Here is a 6118-nt window from a genome sequence, read left to right as displayed (position 1 = left end):
GCCACCGCGCCCAGCCCTAATTTTGTATTTTTAGTAGAGACAGGGTTTCTCCATGTTGGTCAGGGTGGTCTCAAACTCCCAACCTCAGGTAATCTGCCTGCCTCGGCCTCCCAAAGTGCTGGGATTACAGGCGTAAGCCACCACACCCAGCCTTCACTTTCTATTCCCTTCTCTATCTAACCATTTTCTTCTTTTTTTAGAGTCAGAGACTCACTCTGTCACCCAGGCTGGAGTTCACCTTGAACTCCTGGGTTAAGGTGATCCTCCTGCCCCAGACTCTCAAGTAGCTAGGACTATAGATGTGTACCCAGCTAATTTAGTTTTTTGTGGAGATGGAGTCTCACTCTGTTGCCCAGGCTGGTCTTGAACTCCTGGCCTCAAGTGAGTATCCTGTGAGCCACCACGAAGGCCTATCTACTATCTTCTGACCATTCCCTTACATTAATTTGTAAGCTCCCTGTTTTCAAGAACCTTCACTTCTGCTCTGTGTCACCCTGGCCACACCCTGGACTTAGTCATCACCTAGAACTGTTACGTTTCTGAAAACTTAAATTTTAATATGCTGGTTTCCACCACAATATCCTGTCTTTCTATATTCTGAATAAATCCTGGGGCCCAGTCATGACACACAACACAATAGAAGAAACCCAGTTTAGTAATCAGAAACTAATTTAAATTTCTACTTAATTTCTGAAGGAAATATCAGAGACAGGGGAAAGGGGCAGTGAATTAGGAGCACATTTTAATGGACGGCCCAATGTCTTTAAAATCCTCTTTCTCGGCTGTGCGCAGTGGCTCACGCCTGTAATCCCAGCACTTTGGGAGCCCACGGCAGGTGGATCACCTGAGTTCAGGAGTTCGAGACCAGCCTGACCAACATGGTGAAACCCTGTCTCTACTAAAAATACAAAAATTAGCCGGGTGTGGCGGCACACGCTTGTAATTCCAGGTACTTGGGAGGCTGAGGCAAAAATCGCTTAAACCCGATAGGTGGAGATGGCGCCACTGCACTCCAGCCTGGAAAACACAGTGAGACTCCGTTGAAAAAAAAAAAAATCCTCTCTCTCCCATTCAACATTTTTACTTGAATGATATTTCTCCCCAAAACTATCCCTTCTGAATCCCCTCAGACCACACTGTTTTTCCAGATCTCTCTCCCACTCAGCTCTTTCTCTTACCATATTATCCTCCAGTTTCTGGTTTTCTGGTCTGTTCTCTTTACCTGTTTACCTCACTTTGGTTTTGAATAACATAGAAGAACCTAAACCTGACCTAGCAAATGGAAATCATGCCCCCTGACAGCCTCCCACCATCCATGGGTTCCCTGTGGTCTTACAGCTTTTTTTTTTGAAACAAGGTCTCATTCTCTCACCCAGGCTGGAGTGTAGTGGCACAATCACAGCTCACTGCAGCCTCTACTTCCTGAGTTCAAGTGATCCTCCCACCTCAGCCCCCACTCGCCCCTGCCCCATTCCCTGAGTAACTGGGACTACAGGCATGCACAACCACACCTGGCTCTTTTATTTTTTTTTTTTTGAGATGGAGTCTTGCTCTGTCACCCAGGCTAGAGTGCAGTGGCGCAATCTTGGCTCACCGCCACCTCTGCCTCCCGCGTTCAAGCAATTCTTCTGCCTCAACCTCCCAAGTTACTGGGATTACAGGCGCCCACCACTGCACTGGCTAAATTTTGTATTTTTAGTAGATACGGGGTTTCATCATCTATCTACTAGGCTGGTCTCGAACTCCTGGTCTGGTCTCGAACCAGAGACCAGGTTCTCAAACCAGGCTGGTGTCGAACTCCTGACCTCGTGATCCACCCGCCTTGGCCTCCCAAAGTGCTGGGATTACAGGCATGAGCCACTGCACCCTGCCTTTTTTGTATTTTTTGTAGAGACCAGGTTTCATCATGTCCCCCAGGCTGGTATTGAACTCCTGGCCTCAAGTGATCCTCCCACCTTCGCCTCCCAAAGTGCTGGGACTACAGGTATGGGTCACTGTGCCCAGCCTTACTGCTTACTTCTAGTAGTGACAGACACCTCCTCCAGAAACACTTCTCTGATCTCATATTCTGTGCTAGGTGCCCCTCCTTGATCATGGCACCTATCACACAGGTCCGAAATTTTTGTCCTACCTGACTGTCTCAGCCACCAGATAGTGAACTCTCTGAGGATTAGGACCATGTCTTTCCTTTTATCATCCCTTCAACGTAAGCCAGAACTTTTTGCACAAATTTACAAAATGGCCCTTAGATCTGACCTAGACAGTTCCTTGGTGTAACTGTTTTCTCACTCTAATGCAGGGGTTAGAAGTCGGGGAGCAGACAAAGGAAGAGATATAAGGAAAGGAGAATTGGCCTTTATTGACCACTTACTAAAAACCAGACACAGTGCCAAACATTTACATCATTATATTCTTAAGTCTGGACCTCTCTGTAAGGCAGGAAATAGTACACACGTTTTATAGGTAAGGAAACTAAGGTTTACAGAGATCAAGTAATTAAGGTTGCATCATTACATGTAAGTAAGTAGCAAGGCTTAGATTCAATTTGACTCCAAAAATCCATGTCCTTTCCACATGCTGTGGAATGTTTACAATGTTTACAAACCATTGGCTTATTTATTGAAAAAATAAATGGGATAAACAGTCAATTCTCAATGCCAGATTAGGTCAATTAATATCTTTTACTCTTCAGATCCATTTTCAAGTGACAATTCTTATGTTTTCTGCTCCCTACTGTTTATTTGCATCTACATTATCAATAGAATGTGTTGACCAGGCACCCTGGCTCACGCCTATAATCCCAGCACTTTGGGAGGCCGAGGCAGGCAGATAACTTGAGCCTGGGAGTTCAAGACCAGCCTGGGCAACATGGAAAACCCCGTCTCTACTAAAATTACAAAAAATTAGCTGGGCATGGTGGTACATGCCTGTAATCCCAGCTACTCGGCAGGCTGAGGCAGGAGAATCACTTGAACCTGGGAGGTAGAGGTTGCAGTGAGCCGAGATCACACCATTGCACACTAGCCTGGGTGACAGAAAGAGACTTTGTCTTAAAAAAAAAAAAAAGAGAGAATGTGCTAGTGTGTCTCTATGAACTTGGATGTGTGTATGTCAATGTGTCACTGTTGGTGTGGGTGTGTGGGGCCTGTTTGTTGTCCCAAGACTGTGAGGGATACTTAAATCTACTTCCTCCCCTCCCTTTCCTTCCTAATGCTACTTAAGTACTCTGGGTCTGTCCCCATGTAAGATCCTGCCTGGGGAAGTTGTTCAGTGTTGTTGCTCCCCCGCCTTCCCTGACCCGCCTCTTTCTGAGCATTTTTAGCACTCGTGGTTTCCTCCAGCTGTCATCTGGTTTCTCCTGGTGCCAACGACTTTGGCTTTCCCCCAGCAACAGTCAATAGGGAAGGTATTCAATTGGTTCAGAAACATCCTCTCAGCCAATAAAATGTTAATACATTGAAATTCACTTTCTTCTCCCTTCCTCCCCCACAAGCCCTGACCAATGAGAGGCTAGTTTTGTCACTTACTGCCAATCTGGTATTTTAGAAAACAATATACTGTAATACTGTATGAAGATTACAGAAATGAGACTAGAGATGGAGTAGAAGTGTAAACGCCCATTCCACGGCACCCTCCAGGAACCCTGGCTATCCCACCTCCATTACAAAAATAGTGGCTGGACAAATGCCCAGATTTCCTGTTCAAACCACAGAAGCAGAGAATCTCAGGGGCAAAAGGGGCTTTAGGAAATTGGCTCAACCTATTGCTTCAACCTCCTCCCCCACCTCAAACACATACTCATGCACAACACTTGCCATCTCATAAAATGGTTGTCCAAACTCTTCTTGAACTTCTCTAGGGACAGGGCACTCACTCCCTTGTCATTCAAGGCCTTTTCTTTTTCCATTTCCTCTTTTCACCTCCAGGACCAGATATTTGAATTGTTTCAGTGCCTCCTTACTTCCTATTATTACTGTTTCTGTTCCTCCTTATGTATCTACACCCCAGCTCAGGCCCATGAAGGCAATAATTAGGCAGATAGGAAACAGAGCTCACTGTGGCTCCTACAGGGAGATATGTGCCCCCTACAACCCCATCCCTAGCAAGAACTTGTTAGACTCCTGTTAGGTAAAGCTTACCTACAACCTGGGTCTTGGAGAGGTGGTAAGGCAGAGACCATTCCAGAAAGGGGTCAGGCCTTGCCTGGGATTGAGGGCTGAGATGCCCATCACTTCTCTTTGACGAGCTAGCTCTCTCTGCCCCTCTTTCACTTTAGCTCCCGCTCACTTACCCAATCACAGAGGTGGCCCCTAAGCTCAGTCTCGTTCTCAGAAAAACTTATTTATGCCAGTGAGAACCCTACTTGGTGAGCGAAGGGCTTTCTCTTAAAATAACAGGCAGAAAAGTGATTTAAAAGTGAATCTACACCTGTAGTCCCAGCTCCTCAGGAGGCTGAGATGGGAGGGTTACTTGAGCCCAGAAGTTCAAGGCTGTAGTGAGTTACGATGGTGACACTGCACTCCAACTTGGGCCACAGAGCGAGACTGTCTCAAAAGAAAAGTCCAGGTGTGGTGGCTCACGCTGGTCATCCCAACACTTTGGGAGATCAAGGTGGGAAGATCCCTTGAGGCCAGGAGTTCAAGACCAGCCTGGGCAACATGATAAGGCCTTGTCTCAACCAACAACAACAACAACAACAAAGTAAATTAGCTGGGTGTGATAGCTCATGCCTGTAGTCCTAGGTTCTCAGGAGGTTGAGGTGGGAGGCTTGCTTGAGCCTGAGAGTTCAAGGCTGCAGTGAGCCAAGATCACACCACTGTACTCCCGCCTGGTCAACAAAGGGAGACCTTGTTTCAAAAAAACAAGTGTATCTCCATGAACATTAAAGGAAGGTGAGAAGGGCTATCATGATGACCTGTTCTCCAGGGCCCAGCCCAAGGTAGCCCTTCATAACCCTCATAGTCTATTCAGTTCAGGGCTCGTTAGGCTCTTTATCTTCTAGTCCCTTTTACTGTCCCATTGCTTCTCTTTGGGGGGAAGGTGGAATGGGAGCAGTATATAACCTCCCCTGCCCAGAATGCAATGTGAATCCCTTTAGAACAGCCATATATAGGCCAGGCACGGTGGCTCACGCCTGTAATCCCAGCACTTTGGGAGGCCAAGACGGGCATATCATGAGGTCAGGAGATCAAGACCATCCTGGCTAACACGGTGAAACCCCGTCTCTACTAAAAATACAAAAAAAAATTAGCCGGGTGTGGTGGTGGGCGCCTGTAGTCCCAGCTACACGGGAGGCTGAGGCAGGAGAATGGCGTGAACCTGGGGGGCGGAGCTTGCAGTGAGCTGAGATCACGCCACTGCACTCCAGCCTGGGTGACAGAGCAAGACTCCATCTCAAAAAAAAAAAAAGAACAGTCATATATATTGTTTGTATTTGTACCTTACATCTACTTATCACAGAACTCTGCTCATTGTACCATCAACTCATAGTATCAAGGTCCATAAACATACTATCTGTGGTCTCATTTTGCTCACTAGATGAAACGAGTGAAGATCACTCTTGTCTCCATTTTCTTCAGCCTGGTTGGTAGGAGGACCACAATGGGGCCAAGGGGCCAAGCCTAGCATTGGGAACCGTGTTTACTGGAGAGAAGAGAGTGTGGGCAGTCTTTCCTCATTGCTGCAGAGGAAGCAGGCGCTGTGCTGGCTGGTGTAGAGTACAGGGTGCTGTGTAAGGCACTGCCTGGTACAGAACTTGATTAGCAAAGCCCAGCTCCAGTGAGCATAGCACATATAACCACTACAACCTCCATGGCCTGCCTCAACCCCATAGTCCCAGCTTCACATTCCAAGCAGTGTTTGGCATCCCAGCTAGGGGCTGCTATGGCAGAATGAAGTGCCTTTTGTTCCCCTATTCTTCCTTCTTCCACCTCCACCTCCACCTCAGGGTCTTCTTTACCTATAATTTCTCCCTCAACCCCACATCAAGTACCTTCCCCAATCCCTAGCAGTACTGCTTCTGCCTCTCAAAACTCCAAATTATTGCAGGGTCTACCTACCACCTTTGCCCATCCCTGTTCCATCCATGACACACGCAGGACTGCCCAAGTTTTTTTTT

At 47.1% G+C, this 6118-nt stretch overlaps 1 protein-coding gene across 1 annotated transcript in view; it reads right to left on the bottom strand.

Moving 5' to 3' along the window:
- B4GALT3 (UDP-Gal:betaGlcNAc beta 1,4- galactosyltransferase, polypeptide 3) overlaps positions 1–3039 on the bottom strand; it is a 13903-nt gene extending 10864 nt beyond the window's left edge. Inside the window, exon 1 of the mRNA XM_011957581.1 lies at positions 2928–3039. The gene's annotated coding sequence lies outside the window, so the exon portion shown is untranslated. The remainder of the gene's footprint in view (positions 1–2927) is intronic.
- Between the last annotated feature and the right edge of the window lie 3079 nt (positions 3040–6118).

The sequence above is a fragment of the Colobus angolensis genome, unplaced genomic scaffold (assembly GCF_000951035.1).
Source record: "Colobus angolensis palliatus isolate OR3802 unplaced genomic scaffold, Cang.pa_1.0 Scaffold447, whole genome shotgun sequence".
Lineage (NCBI taxonomy): Eukaryota > Metazoa > Chordata > Mammalia > Primates > Cercopithecidae > Colobus > Colobus angolensis.
The sequence above is the reverse complement of the archived record's forward strand: the minus strand, read 5'-3'. Positions and strand labels throughout refer to the sequence as shown.